Here is a 16,948-nt window from a genome sequence, read left to right as displayed (position 1 = left end):
TAACAAGTAGGTGCTCCTCGACGAGCGGGAATTTCTCGTCGACGAGAGATCTTTTGAGCCTCATCGCCGAGTATGCATGTCTCGTCGACGATGATTAACCGAGAGGGTTTGAGATGTTCTGAAACTCGTCGATGAGCTCACAGTCTTGTCAACGAGTGTTCTTCATGGGATCGTCGATGAGGCTTGCTTATAAATAGACTTGCTTTCATTTTTCAGTGAGAAAAATTTTGAAATCTCACACACACACACTCTCTCTCTCTCTCTCTCTCTCTCTCTCTCTCTCTCTATAGAAAACGGACCCTATGCCTTCTCTCTTTGATTTCGGGCTGGATTTGACCCGGTTTAACGATTCGGAACCACCACGAGGTTCGTAGGATCGTTCTTTGCAAAGCTGCGGGAGTTGATCGTTGAATTAAGAGGTTTGGGAAACATCCCAAAATCAAGTTAAGTGAGTTATTTTGGAGTTTTCTTAAATAATATTGTTATCTGAAGCCTAAGAAGTACTAAATGGGTATTTTTCTAAGATTTGAGTAAGTTAGGGCTTTTCGAATACAGGGTCTGGGTGAGTGTCACAGGCATCTTTTGGGGATTCCTGTTGACGTAGTTTAAGGATTCAAGTAAGGGAAAATTTATATATTAAATCAGGTTTTCATGAATTAAATGAAAATGGACTATGTTATACATATGTATATGTGTTTTCATGTGGGTATAAAATGCCAACTATGTAAATTATGTTTTCTAAGCTTAGGGCTGCATATTTAGTTACGTATATGTGAAAATGAATTGATGTAAGTGAATAATATTTTCAGGATAATTATATAATAAATAAAAGGTATATTTTCAGTATAAACGTTAAATGTTGGTTGGCCTAATTTACAGGAATATATATATATGTCCAACATTTAACGTTTATATATATATATATATATATATATATATATATATATATGAATTTCACTGCAAAATTGTGTGGCATGAGTAAATGTAAATTCTATGCAAAAATATTTGTTATATGTATGAGATGCAGGTTATGTAAAAAATGCACTGAGAATGAAAATGTTATAAGGATTATGTTGCTTGTGTATGATAATGCAACCATGAATACAATGACAGCTAAAAGGAGTTGCAGACTAATTGATGACAGCTAAAAGGAGTTGTGTTAGTAGGCTAGCGCATATCTATGTGGACTAACTCATGTACAGCTAAAAGGAGTTGTAGTACGAATGAATGAAATGAAATGAAATGGAAATGTGAATGAAATGGATATGAAATGTGAAATATGAACGATGTAAAATGTGAAGGGCCACGTAAAGTGAAATGTTATGAAATGTTAACGTTGAGAACATGAACAGATATGAATTGCTGAAATAACAGACAGAATAATATATTATGGTATTATCAATAATTATGTTAGTAGAACATGTTACGCTTGGGCGGGGCAAACTCTTCGCCCGAGGGCTTGCTGAGAAAGGCGAGTGTGCTTGTAGTATTAGATGTAGCAGTAGGCTGCATAACGCATTAGGCCAGAGGGAACTATTTGTATAGGCAGGTAGATTTCCCTATTCTCGGGTGCCTTCGCTGGTAACTTTTGTATGAACTGTGTAAGTACGAGATTTATCTATCACTTGAGGGCTTACTGAGTAAGGTGAGTGCCCTGGTATGCTTCAGTTGTGACTTTTGGGTTACCTAGAGTATCAGAGCACAGGGGTGCTACTTGTATGGGCGGGTAATCACCCCTATTCTTGGGTAATCTTGTGGGTAAAATATCTTGCATGTGTTTGATTAAGCTCAAGAAATGTTTTCAGAATTTATATTAATGATTTGCAAATGATATTACTATGTTATTTATAATCTCATGTTGGCCACACACTGTTTTAATATATATTGTTTCTTGCCGTACTGAGTTGTGTCTCACCTGAATACAAATTTATCTTTTTCAGGACCTCCACGAGATCGAGCTTAGAGAGCTCGAGGTTGATAGCATTTTTGGGTTATAAATATAAAATGGGTATAAACATTTTGATGATATTTTGGGATGTGTATATTTTAGGTTTTATGTTTATGTTCTAAGTCTTCAAGGTTGTGAATACTGGAAGTTGTTGGCTATGTTTTTTTTTGGAGATATGTGTAAATATGGATGCCGATGGATGAATGGTTTTATATGGAATGTAGATAGATGTAGTAAAATATGGTATTTTTATGATTGAGGATCATAGTTATATTTTTCGCTACATATTTATTTATGAATTATCAGGATTTTATCGGGTATAACACGTCGGACCGGGTTTAAGGGTTCGAGGTGTTACATTGTGAGTTTGTTTGTGTTGCATGACTATCATATCTCTTGCATGTTGATAATTATACTCATGTTTATTATTTTTATCATACTAGACTATTTGAGTTGATTGTCTTGGATAATTGAAAATTTGAACTCAATTAGGTCATTTCTATACATATATTTTTTGGGAAATGTTTTATTTTCAAACGACATGCGGCTAAATTTTCTAAAAACCTTCCCAAACTATATCTTGTGTATAAGTTTCAATGCCTTAACCCTTTTTGTTGTTGCCAAAAAGGGGAGAAGTAGGGCAAAATTGGGTAATTGGGAAAATGCTTGAACTTTACATGTAGTGACCGGAAGAATAACAGTATTTTAATAATAAAAAGGAAGGAAAATGGAAACATGAACGGAAGGAGGCAGTACACTTCGTCGACGACATCGCACTTTTGGAAATAAAAACAATTTCAAGAATTTCCAGGTCTCGTCGACAAATACAGGGGTTCGTGGACGAGGGTTCATTAGGACTTCGCCGACAAGGTCCCATCTTATCAACGAGAAAATACCGAGAGAGGAATCTGGGCTACTCTGAATTTCGTCGATGAAGGGTAAGGTTCATCGACGAAATTACTTAAGCACTCGTCGACGATATGATGTGGCTTGTCAACGAATCCCGCAGTATAAATAGCCCTAAACTAATTTTAATCGCAGAAAATTGGCCGCAAACCCACTCCTCTCTCTCTCCTACGGCCCTTCTCCCTTCTCTCTTCGATTTCGGCCCCGTCAGTCGCCGGATCGATGATCTAAGGCCACCACGACACTCCTGGCAAAGTTCTCTTCAAGTTTGCTGGGGCGGATCGTTGATGGGATCGAGTTGGATTTCATCCCAAATTCAAGGTAAGACCTTTTAGTCAATTTTTGGCCTTTTGGCAGCTGTAGGTAATGATGTAGGCTAAGAAATATTGATGTTTTGTTCTAGAATTTATGATTTTCAGGGTGTTGAGTGGAGAACCCTGCGAGTGTAGGACCCGTCCTAGTAGGAGGATTTTAGTAGGAATCAGGTAAGAGAAATATGCTATGCTAGGCTATTTCACTATGTTTCAGTAAATTATACGTTTTATCAGATGATTATTCATGATAGAAATTTATATAGGTTATCATTTATGTATCATATGTTTAAAATTACTGTGTGGCTTGAGAATATGGGTATAATAAAGAAACATGTTTTACAGTATTTTCAGGATATGATTTATAGAATATACCGCTAGTGGTTATGTTTTATACAGTTTACAATACCATGATTATACAGTTTACAGTACCATGATTATACAGTTTTCAGTACCATGACTTACAGATTTCAGTTCAATTCAGAGATATAGATGATACAGTTACAGTTTATTTCATTGTCATGGTTTATACAGTTATTATAGAATCATGGCAAAACAGCTAGTTGTATAAAGAAATATATTATATAGTATCAGACCCTATTGAACCATACAGTTACAGAGCACGGTACCGTAGTTACATACAGTTTACAAAGTGCAACCACCTATTCAGATAATACGTGGTAGTAGGTCAATCATATAGTGCCCTAGATGTGGATAGACTCCCCATCAGATATGGGTTGAGGAGGACAAATCAGACTGAGGGAGTATAGTGGTTTACCTTGGTCGGCCAGCTAGGGTAGATCCCGCCTACGGGCCACACAACCCTGTCATGAGGGGTTAAATCATGACACATAGTTATCGACATGGAAGTTTTCAGTTATTATTATGTATATACAGATTTACAGAGACAGAGAGTATACTTATGTACATTAGAAGTATTTTAAATAGTACCCTAAAATACTGATATGTTAAGTAACATGGAAATGGTGGCGGTTTCTATTATTTGTACTATATTTACAGATTCAGTTATACATGATTTTATAGAAACAGATTTTCATAATATTGTAACTCATCTGCCACACACTAGTAATAGCACATTTCGTCTTACTGAGCGTTGGCTCATCCCAATTATTTTAACATTTTTCAGGTGGTCCAGGTAGGCGAGCAGATCAGGCTTGCAGATAGAGGGGCTTTAGTACTGCCCTGTCAGTAGATAGTATGTTTTTGGAGTATTTTTGTATAACCCCAGCCAGTTGTGGGTATTTTGGGGACAGACATACATGTATATTTTGGGAAACAATTTAGCACTCTGGTATTGTATATAATTTCATATGGTTATGTTTACTTAATTTCTGCTTCTTACTACTTAGGTTGATGATTGGGTTTAATCCAGTATGGTATCAGAGCATGTTAAATGTCATAGTATATATATAAAAAAAAAAAACACACACACAGTTAAATAACAGGTCGTTACATTACATTTCCTTTATGCATAGTTTCAAAGGTAGCCTTTCTTAGCTGTACCCACTTTTACATAAAGTATTTGTCATCATCATAAAGGGGGAGATTGTTGACCTTTTGGGTCATATCCTGTTTTGATTATGACAAATACTTTGGTTGTTTGCCGAGTTTGTGTGCAAGATCATATTAATAAAGATATATGAAAGCAAAGGAAATGAAGACCAAATAATTTTAGTTGAATTCATTGCTCATTTTATTTTGGGTCTGTAATATTAATCATGGTCGGTAATAATTAATGCATTGCATGCATGATAGGACAGATAAGCTCAAAGACCATAGATTGACTTTAGGTCCTTAAACATCACATGAAAAGTCTCTCATAACTTAAAAGTTATACCTATATGAACAGGGGTGACTTCTGATAAAAATCAGGACTTAAATGCACACTTTAAATGTGTTCGATCGATCGAACCTGAACCAATATAGAAGCCTCGATCGACTGAACATACCAGGGTCAATAAGTTGATTATTCGGTTGACCATTTTTTAAATGAACTTGCACTACACGGTCGACCGAATTGACATGTGGGGTGATTCCCAACAACCTGGTCGACCGAACCACTAGTTAAAATCTATCATGGTCAACCGAATCTCAGAATTAGGTCAACCAAACCTGCCCTGGTCGACCGAACCTCGAAGGATTCAAAATTGCCTTAATACGGTTGACTAAAACCTCAATTCAAAAATGCCACGGTCAACCGAAGCTCATAAAGTGGTCGACCGAACCCTTAGTACGATCGACTGAAAACTCTTGGGTTGCCCAATTTTTACCGAGGTAAAACAGGGTTAATTTTTATTAACCTCACTTAAACTTTTTAAAAAATACCAAATGAGTCCCAAACGGTTATATTTTTTAGAGTGTCTATATATACTCTCTCATGGTTTGATTAGTAACTGATTAGGAAACGTCATTACCAAAATATTTTCTGAAATTTCAAATTCCCATTTCTCCTACACAAGCTCAAAAACCCTACTCTTACTCATTCCTATTGCAAAATATACTTTGTGAGAGTTCCTTAAGATTATCCCCATAAGCTTACATTCTCATTGATTGTATTTGATTGAGATTGATTTTATTTGAGAGTAAGCTTTGAGTTTTTCCCTTGTGATTTCGTTCATAAGTCATCTTTGGGAAAACTCTCTAGAGCTTGTGAGTCTTGCAGTATTGTTGCAAAACTCAAGAGCTCATATTGTGTTTGTTTGTGAAATATTTTTACAAACTAATTTCAAATATCTATTGTGCTTGATTTTTGAGAAAAACATTTTTGAGATATCTGCTTGTGTGCTTAAGATCATTGATACTGCACTTTGTGATTGATAGTGTTATATTGATTCAAAGATCCTAACACATACACTCCCACACTCTGATTGCTATACTTGCATTATTTTGAGAGTAGAAATTTAAGCTACATTAAGCTTATCATATCCTATCATCTTGTAATGTGTTGATTGTACTGGTACAAATTTACTTGTTGGAGAATCACTCATTTTGTACTCAAAATTTGTGTTGACCTTATGGGTCATACCTTGTTTTGATTATAACAAATACTCAGGTATTTAATGTCTATCAAGTTTGTGTGCAGGTTCATATTAGAAAAATCATTTGATGGCACATGTTAACTTGAAGCAAAAAAAAGACTCAGAAGATTCATTGTTGTAATTTCATATTAAGTTTAATTTCGGGCCTGTAATAGTGACATAGGAACAGTGTCTATAATAATTAATGTCTTACCTGCATGGTAGGATAGATAAGCTCAAGATCATAGATAGACCTTAGGGATCACCCTTCGATCGACCGACGCCGGATTTTTGGGCATATTTGAAAAGCCTTGGCCATCGATCTTAGATTGACCCTAGCTCCCTAATCATCACATATAAAGTCCCCCATAACTTAAAATTTATACGTATATGAACATGGGTGACTTCTAATAAAGAATAGGACCGAAACTGTGCATTGAACAGTGCTTCAGTCGACCGAACTTTAACAGTGTAAATCACTCGTCGACCGAACCATACGGAGGTCAACAGGTTGACTATTTGGTTGACTAAACCAGAATGTATAAAAACATTCGGTCAACTGAACTGGTCAAAGGTCAACATTTTGACCATAGCACGGTCGACCGTACCCTACCAAGTTTATTCAGCTTGGTTAACACCACTCAATTGACCGACCAACTTTATATGGGCAATGCCCTGGTCAACCGAACCCCGACGTAGGAGATTCCAACTGCCTGATCGACCGAACTACCTAGCTTAAAATCACCTGGTTGACCAAACTGTGCAGAATTGAAAAATTGCCCTTGAGACCCTTAGTCTAGTTGACTGAACTCCTAGTTCATTTTTTGCATGGTCGATTGAACTTTATCACTTGATCAACCGAACCTAAAGTTTTGTCGACCGGTGCTCTCGGGTTGGACAATTTTTTTATGAAGGTTAAATTTTTTAAACATAGTTAACTTTGCTAAAACATTTTTAAACAATCCTAATAATACCCTACATGTCTTGAACGGTTATAATTTTGGAGAACTCTATATATACCCCCTCGTTTGCAAAAAATAGTGAGAGATTAGCAAATTTTCTCTGATTTTCAAAAGCTCTATTTCTCACATTCAAACTTCATTTCTTCATTCTTACTCATCCTCATTGCAAACCTTGCTAAGTAAGAGTGCTATTGTGAATTTTTGGTTAAGCTTACACTCTCGTTAGTTCTAGTTGATTGAGATACATTTTTATCCGAGAGTAAGCTTGAGTTTTTCTAGGAGACTTCATTAATAAGTCTTCCATAAGAAAACTTTGTAGAGCTTGTGAGTTTTGCATCTTCATTGCAACACTCAAGAGTTCGTATTGCTTTTTGTTTGTGAAATAAATTTTTGCGAATCGTTTTCAAATATCCAGTGTTCTTATTTTTTAGAAAAATATTTTTAGGATATTTGCTTGTGAAGATCTTTGTTATTGTACCTTTTGATTGATAATATCATCTTGACATAAAGATCAAATAATTGTTACAAGATGATTTCAAATATCTTATGTGGTTTATTTTGAGAAAAATATTTGTTGAAGGTATTTGAAAGTGTGCTTGAAGATAAACACTATTTTACAAATCAACTTCAAATGTCTCTTGTGATTTATTGTGAGAAAAATATTTGTTGAGGATATTTGAAGCATGCTTGAGATCTTTGTTACTGCATTGTGATTGATACTATTATTTTGACACAAAGATCCTTTCACATACACTCTTATGAACTGATTGTCATATTTGTATTAATCTTTGAGAGTAGACATTAAGAGTATATTGAGCTTATCGTATCTTATCATATTGTAGTGCGCATTGATTTGTGATATTGAGCTATACTGGTGTACATATTTGCTTTTGAAGAAGCGTATTTTCGTGTACAAAAAAAAAAAAAATTCATATCATTTGTTGTATTTCAGGCATGGGCCTGAAGAGGGAGACTAGCCTTGTAGAATAATCCCAGATTGGCTTAGACCCGGTTAAGAAAGTTAGGTGCGCCACCCTGGTAAGGCTTATTGTATTAGGTGCCGCTCCACCCATTTAAGTGAGTCGTAGTGGAATCCTTATGCTGGTGTAGCCAAGGCAGGGATGTAGGCACTTTGGCGGAATCTCGATAACATATTGCGTGTATTGTTTAATTTTTCCGCACTTTACTTTACTGCACGTGTATCTTTATTATTGATTGCATAGACTGACCCTAAGTTGTGTAAGACTGTTGTTAAACTAATTGACCTAGGCGATAATTTTTTAAATACCCAATCCCCCTCTTGGGATTGCATCAAAGCTAACAATTGGTATCAGAGCCTCGTAACTTATACTTAAACGTCATTTAGTAAAAGATCATGATGGCTCGTGTTAGTGCATCCCCTTCATGTGAGGGAAGATTGGTCACACACCCACCAGTATTCTGTGGTGATAACTATGCTGTATGGAAATTTAGAATGGTTGTATATGTAAAAGCTTTAAATTGGAGATTTTGGAAAGTCATTGATTAGGGTGATAGTGTGCCTGTCAAATCCATTGATTGTGATGATGTTCCTAAATCTGAAAGTGAATGGAATGATATTGATAGGAACTTAGTGCAAGTAAATTTTGATGCTCTGAATACTTACTACATGATTTAGATTCTAATGTTTTATGTGAGGTTATAGCATGTAGCAGTGCTAAGGAGATCTGAGATGAACTTAAGAGAAGATATGAAACATCCATATAAAATAAAGTGATCACTCCTTGTGATTCAAGCTTTACGAATCTTGAAGAAGGTAATTCGTGCTTTGTTGCTTTGACTAATGATGAGGTAATTTTAACTCCTTCCAGTTTATTAGATAAATCTGAAAATGATTCATGTGATGATTTAAATGATGTATTTGATTCTGAATCATATGATAGTACTAATAGTGAAAGCATGCCTACTTATAAAGAACTGTAAATTGAATATATTAGAATTCATAAGTCACTTGTTAAAGCTAACAAAAGATATATTGCTTTGAAAAACAAGTATGAGGCATCTTTGAAAGAATGTGAATCAAAAGTTCTTTTTGAAAAGGGAAAATTATTTAAAAATCAAACAGTTAGTAAATAAGAATGAAAAATTAGAAAAAGATTTGAATGTTGTAAGATCTCAAATTTCAAGTGATAATAAAAAGGATATTCTCATTGCAAAACTTGAGTGTAAAGTAAACACAATATCCAATGAATTCATAAAATTACAAAGTGTTTGCAAAAACTTGAAAGAATCAAAAATGCAAGATCTAGAAAAGAAAGTAGAAGACCAAGTGAAGATCATCTATAAGTTCAATAAAGGCAAGGACAACTTTAATAAGTTGTTAGGTTCACAAAAGATGACCTTAGATAGGGAAGGTATAGGATATAATGGAGTTAGAAATAAAAAGAAGAAAAATTTATATATGGGGTACTTTGTGAGAGAGTCTGATCATTATGCTAGTACCTCCTCCTGTCCTTATACTCATACCTATTGTGCTTTATTTAAAAAGAATGGGCACATAAAATTTGATTGCCCGTTTAAAAGGAAAGGTGTTAAATGTAAACAGGTCTGGAGAGTCAAGGTACCATCTAGTCCTAACCCATCAAGAATCAAAGATAGAAAAATGGTATGGGTTGTTAAGAAAACAAACCCCTTGAAATTCAAGGAAGAATTTACTCAAACAGGAATTACATGATCACATAATTCTTCCTTAGCATTTAGAATTAGCTATAGGGGGTAGTGTCATCCAAAGGCTTAAGAAGTGATTTGGGTTGAAATTGTAAAAACTTAGTATTTGTCCACAATTCAAAATTTTACATACTAAGGATCTTGAAAAGTTAAGCCAATACAGAAATTCAAGCAAAGTAACCAATTTGAACTTAATGCATATAATCCTTGGTTGAAATATGAAATTATTGGCTGCTTGAATAAAAATTCACTTCCAAATAGACATGGCATGTTTGCCTTGTATTTAAATTTCAAATTGCTTAACTCAAGCTTAAATATGAATATTTAAAGTTAAGTATACTCTGTCCATTGCACAAGTTTGAGTTTTAGGAAATGAAGTTAAAAATCTTGTCCTAAACTCATTTTGAAAGCCTAAAATGCCTAATAAAATGTTCAGTCATCACTCTAGGCTTGAAGCACTATTGATCATAAATTCCAAATATTTCTGGTGCTTATTAAAAGATATCTTTTCTCTTGATCAAAACTAAAGGCATCCACTAGGGGATTTAAGTTTCACTATTAAATCAAAAAGTTCCCTTTGAGCTTAAATTATAAATCCTCTAATTTTGGTTTATATCCTCCATAGGAAATCTTTACTATACCACGATCACATCAGTTAAAGATCCACCCTCTCATTGGTTCGTATTCTTGCTCCAAAATTGTGATCATATCTAAAGGATAGATTCTAATCACCAAAGAGCGTCAGTTACTAGTTATTCATATCCTCTACAATGCTCTTTGCCAGAATAAGTTAGGACATATTCTTTAGAATGCTTATCTTGTACAATGTCCTACTTTTGAATACTCTCTTAAATAAAATGTTTAATCTTTAAGAGTATTCATTCTTTACTTCTCACACAAAGCTCTCAAACTCTAAGTCAAACCCATTAGAGCTTTATATACTTAGAGATGAGTTGAATGGCTATAAAATTGCCTAGGTCTCAGCCTAGATGAATGTATAAAATTCAAGTAGACCTATGCACATACGGTTTAAATCAAAAGTCATTCCAACTTAGCGCCTCTCATACGCATTAAAATTCATATCAATAGAGGCAATATAGGCTTAGAACTCTCAAAGAAATAATCATTGTGATTTTTTGGTCCATTAAGCCTAAGAACTCAAAGTCAAGTTAGAATTATTGAAAATATTGTAACTCTTGGTCATTGAACTTAAAGATGAAAGAAAAGGCATAAAATGAGTTGAGTGCATAACTCAGGGGGAGCATATATTCTTTCTTGATTATATACATTAAAATGCTCTCAATTTTTATTTATGCTTATATGTCTGTATGCTCTTGTGAGAACAACTCTGCACTAATCTCACAACTATCCATTGTTAGTTACTGGTCATGTCATATGTTGGATAGTTCATTTCTTTTATGAGTTGCTGATTGAATTAATAGAATGCATGTTTGTGTTGAAAGCCTCCTGCATGGCGGATGTAGTGATATAATTTGCATGCTAGTTGTGGATATTAGGTTGTGGCTTGCTTTATATGATTTATCTATTGAAAACAACCCACTATCAGGCACAAGTTTTATGGGAAAATGTCCGATTTACACATGGCATGCTGCCGAAATTTCGATAGGAATTTTCCCAACATAAAACCTTGTCCAAAGATGATTATAATAAAATTAAATTTAAAATAGTTTTTGAAAGGATGAATAAAAATCAATTAACTAATTAAACTTCATTCTAGCATAATCATCAGACATTTAGAGGAGCTCAGCTCCATCCCTATAGAAAAAACTCAAAGAACTTATACACATCATTTCACTTGTTGAATATTGAGTCTCTTCTGATATCCTTGAACATTGTATCCTACACTTAAAGGTCTATGATTTGATATGAAATATTCTTGGGTCATGAATTGCATAGAATGCCTTAATATTTATTTCTGATGCACTTGTTGTCTATAGGGATGACTATACTGATTAGAGATAAATATTGTTAATAAATATCCAGTATAGTTGTTGAAGAATGATTTGTGTGCTCACTTACACTTTGGCATATTCAATGAAATCAATCCCTTGCAAAGTATAAGTAATTTATTTCATCTAAACTAGAATTCAAATTGATAGGGGGAGCATCTAAAATTAAAATGTCTATCATATTATGCTCACAAACTTTTTAGCTTAGATATGTTGTTGAATCAAATGTGGCATGTGCTTGAATAAAATGGTTATATTGAAAATTTTTAAGTTGAAATATGTTGTTTTGCCACAGTCAGCTGTGTAGCCATATGATCCTTGTTTTGAATTGCCTGATATCTTTAGGATCTTTATGGTTGGTTTTTTTGGTTGATCTTTATGGTCAAACCAGAAAATTGTTGCTTACTTGCATGATCTTTAAATATTTTTTTGCAAGCAACCCCCTAGTACTTTAAGCAAACATCATAAGGAGGATATGTATTTATGTATATGCATATATATTTATTGTAATACTTTATGGCAGGAACTAATTCCAAAACTAAATTTTTTTTTTCTCTTGCCTTATTATTATTATTATTATTATTATTATTATTATTATTATTATAGTTTTAAAGTTGCATAACTGGTTATGTAACTACACATAAAAAATCATGCAAACTAGTTAGACTATGTTTATGCTCAAACCTATTCTTTATATACCGCATGTCTTTAAATTCAAATTTTTTGTGGGTCTCATGAAATGCTTTATTTGTCATAGGTTGAGGATATTTCTGGTTTAACTATGTTTTTCATGTCATTTAAACCATTTTAATGACTAGTATATTGTTTGTGTGCTTAATTGCTGAGATTATCTTTGTGACTTTGTCATTCATTTTGCATTGTATGTGTGGAAAATACTGAAAGTTATACCTCTATTTTATGTGTTGAGAATACTGGACTGTTTGAGTAAGTAGTTATGGATATATTGTCAATATATTACTCAATCAGGTCACTTGTATATAGACATGCTTTTGGGAAATGCTCTAGTTTCAAACGACATGCTGCTGATTTTTCTTAAAATTTTTCCAAACCATATCTTGTATATGAATGATATTTTCCTCTTATTTACCTATATATATTTAAATGTTTATCTAGGCACTTTTTGTTGTTGCCAAAAGGGAGAAAAGTAGACAAGTATTTGTCATCATCAAAAAGTGGGAGATTGTTGACCTTATGGGTTATACCCTATTTTTATTATGACAAATACTTAGGTATTTAATGTCTATCAAGTTTGTGTGCAAGTTCATATTAGCAAAGATTATTTGATGGCACATGTTAACTTGAAGCAAAAAGAAGACCTAGAAGATTCATTGTTGTAATTTCATATTAAGTTAAATTTTGGGACTGTAATAATAACATAAGAACATGGTATGTAATAATTAATACCTTACCTGCATGGTAGGATAGATAAGCTCATGACCATAGATGGACCTTAGGGATCACCCTTCGGTCGACCGATGCCAGATTTTTGGGCATTGTTGAAAAGTCTTGGCCATTGACCTTAGATTGACCCTAGCTCCCTAAACATCACATATAAAGTCCCCCATAACTTAAAATTTATATGTATATGAATAGGGGTGACTTCTAATAAATAATAGGACTGAAACTGTGCATTGAACAGTGCTTCGGGCGACCAAACTTTCACAGTGTAAATCACTCGGTCGACCGAACCATACGGAGGTCAACAGGTTGACTATTCGGTTGACCGAACCGAAATGTATAAAAACATTCAGTCGACCGAACCAATCAAAGGTCAACATTTTGACCATAGCACGATTGATCGTACCCTGCCAATTTTATTCAGCTTGGTCGCCCGAACCTCCCTGGGTCAACACATTGACCGCTCAATCGACCAACCAACTTTATATGGGCAACGCCCTGGTCGACCGAACCCCCACGTGGGAGATTCCAACTGCTCATTTGACCGAACTACCTAGCTGAAAATCACCTAGTCGAGCGAACCGCGTAGAATTGAAAAATCGCCCTTGAGACCCTTAGTCCGGTCGACCAAACTCCTAGTTCATTTTTTGCACAGTCGATCAAACTCTGTCACATGGTCAACTGAACCTCAAGTTTAGTCGACTAGTGCTCTCAAGTTGTACAATTTTTTTACCGAGGTTAAATTTTTTTAAATAGGGTTAACTTTGCTAAAATGTTTTTAAATAATCCTAATAATACCCTACATGTTCTGAACAATTATAATTTTGGGAAACTCTATATATACCCCCTCATTTGCAAAAAATAGTGAGAGATTAGCAAAATAATTAACAAACTTTCTCTAATTTTCAAAAGCTCTATTTCTTACATTCAAGCTTCATTTCTTCATTCTTACTCATCCTCATTGCAAACCTTACTAAGTAAGAGTGCTATTGTGAGTTTTTGGTTAAGCTTACACTCTCGTTAGTTCTAGTTGATTGAGATACATTTTTATCCAAGAGTAAGCTTGAGTTTTTCTAGGAGACTTCATTAATAAGTCTTCCGTAGGAAAACTTTGTAGAGCTTGTGAGTTTTGCATCATCATTGCAACACTCAAGAGTTCGTATTGTTTTTTGTTTGTGAAATAAACTTTTATGAAATATCCAGTGTGCTTATTTTTTAGAAAAATATTTTTGGGATATTTGCTTGTGAAGTTCTTTATTATTGTACCTTTTGATTGATAATATCATCTTGATACAAAGATCAAATAATTTTTACAAACCGATTTCAAATATCTTGTGTGGTTTATTTTGAGAAAAATATTTGTTGAAGGTATTTGAAAGTGTGCTTGAAGATAAACACTATTTTACAAATCAACTTCAAATATCTCTTGTGATTTATTATGAGAAAAATATTTGTTGAGGATATTTGAAGCGTGCTTGAGATCTTTGTTGTTGCATTGTGATTGATACTATTATTTTGACACAAAGATCCTTTCACATACACTCTCATGAACTGATTGTCATATTTGCATTAATCTTTGAGAGTAGACATTAAGACTACATTGAGCTTATCGTATCTTATCATATTGTAGTGCGCATTGATTTGTGATATTTAGCTATACTAGTGTACATATTTGCTTGTGAAGAAGCGTATTTTCTTGTACAAAAAAAAAAATTTCATATCATTTTTTGTATTCCAGGCATAAGCTTAAAGAGGGAGACTAGCCCTGTGGAATAGTCCCAAATTGGCTTAGACCCGGTTAGGAAAGTTAGGTGCGCTACCCTAGTAAGGCGTGTTGTATTAGGTGTCGCTCCACCTATTTAAGTGAGCCATAGTGGAATCCTTGTGCTGGTGTAGCCAAGGCAAGGACATAGGCACTTTGGCCGAACCTCGATAACATATCACGTGTATCGTTTACTTTTTCCGCATTTTACTTTACTACACGTGTATGTTTATTTATTGATTGCATGGACTAATCCTAGGTTGTGTAATACTGTTGTTAAACCAATTAACCTAGGCGATAATTTTTTAAATACCCAATTCACCCCCCTCTTGGGATTGCACCAAGGCTAACAATTTGTATTGATTACTTGCTGTATTCCAGGCGTGGCTTGAGGGGGCGTTAATCCAGCCCAGAAGGATTGATTGTAAAGGTTGAGGTCAGCCCTGCTTTAATTTGACCTGTTTGTATTTCGGTGCTGCTCCACTCGTTAAGTGAGCCGTAGTGTAATCATTGTGCTTATGAGCCAAGGCGGGAACGTAGGCACATTTTCCGAACCTCCATAGCACATCTAGTGTCCTACTTGTTTTATTGTGCATGCTTGAGTAATTTACTTGTGAAATTTAATTTCAACTGCATTTATTGATTCATTTTATCATCTGCCTTAAATTGACCCTAGGATTGTGTAATACTATTGTTGAATATTTGACTTAGGAGAGAAAATTTTAAAATATCAATTCACCCTCCTCTTGAGATTACAGTAAAATCAACAAATATATGTATTAAAAAATGGAAGAAAAAAGATAAAATAAATTAGTGTAAGAGAACTAGGTGGTAGAACCTAAAATGAGAAAATATAATAAAATTTAAAGATAAAAATAATCAAAGATGAAGATTGGACTATAGAGGATGGTATGAATATAAATACTCTTTAGAGTTGAGTAGCTAAGTCTATTAAAAAGATAGCAAAAGAAATTTTAGGTGAATCAAGGGGAAGATTTTCAAATAGCAAAGAAAGTTGGTGATGGGATAAAGATGTACAAAAAACTGTAAAGACAAAAAGAATTTGGTATAAAATGTGACAAAAATGTAGAAACAGAGATAACTTTGAAAAGTATAAGGAGCGAGAAAAGATACAAAAAGGCTATTAGTGAAGCTAAATACAGATCATTTAATAGTTTGTATGATAGATTAGATACAAAAAAGGAGAAATAGATATATTTAAACTTGCTAAAGTTAGAGAAAGGAAAGTAAGGACTTAGAAAATGTAAAATGTATAAAAAAGTGAGGATGATATTGTCTTGGTTAAGGACTAAGACATTAAAGAAAGATGACGAAGTTAGTTTAATAAGTTGTTTAATGAAAACCAAATAGAAGACTTAAACTTAGAATTGTCAAATGAGGAAAAGACTAAAAATATAAGTTTTATTCGTAAAATTAGAGTTAATGAAGTTAAGTTTGAACTAAAAAAGATGAAAAATGGGAAAGTTATAAGACCATATAACATCCCAATTGAAGTTTGGAAATGCTTAGGTGATAATAGAATTATATGGTTAACTAATTTATTTAATATAATTATAAAAACTAAGAAAATGTTAGATTAATGGAGGAAAAATACGTTAATACCAACATACAAAAATAAAGGAAATATTCAAAACTGTAACAACTATCATGGAATTAAACTTATGAGTCATACGATAAGACTATAGGAAATGATAGTTGAACAAAGATTAAGGTTAGAAACGAATGTCTCATAAAATTAATTTGATTTTATACCTGAGAGATCTGCCATAGAAGTTATATATCTTTTAAGAAGATTAATAGAAAAATTTAGGGAAAAGAGTAGAGACTTGCATATAATATTTATTGGCCTTGAGAAAGCATAGATATCTAAGGAAGTTTCATGGTGGGTTTTAGAAAAAAAAAAAA

This window comes from Malania oleifera, chromosome 10 (genome assembly GCF_029873635.1).
Source record: "Malania oleifera isolate guangnan ecotype guangnan chromosome 10, ASM2987363v1, whole genome shotgun sequence".
In the NCBI taxonomy this organism is placed as follows: domain Eukaryota; kingdom Viridiplantae; phylum Streptophyta; class Magnoliopsida; order Santalales; family Ximeniaceae; genus Malania; species Malania oleifera.
This window is presented reverse-complemented; position numbering follows the sequence as displayed.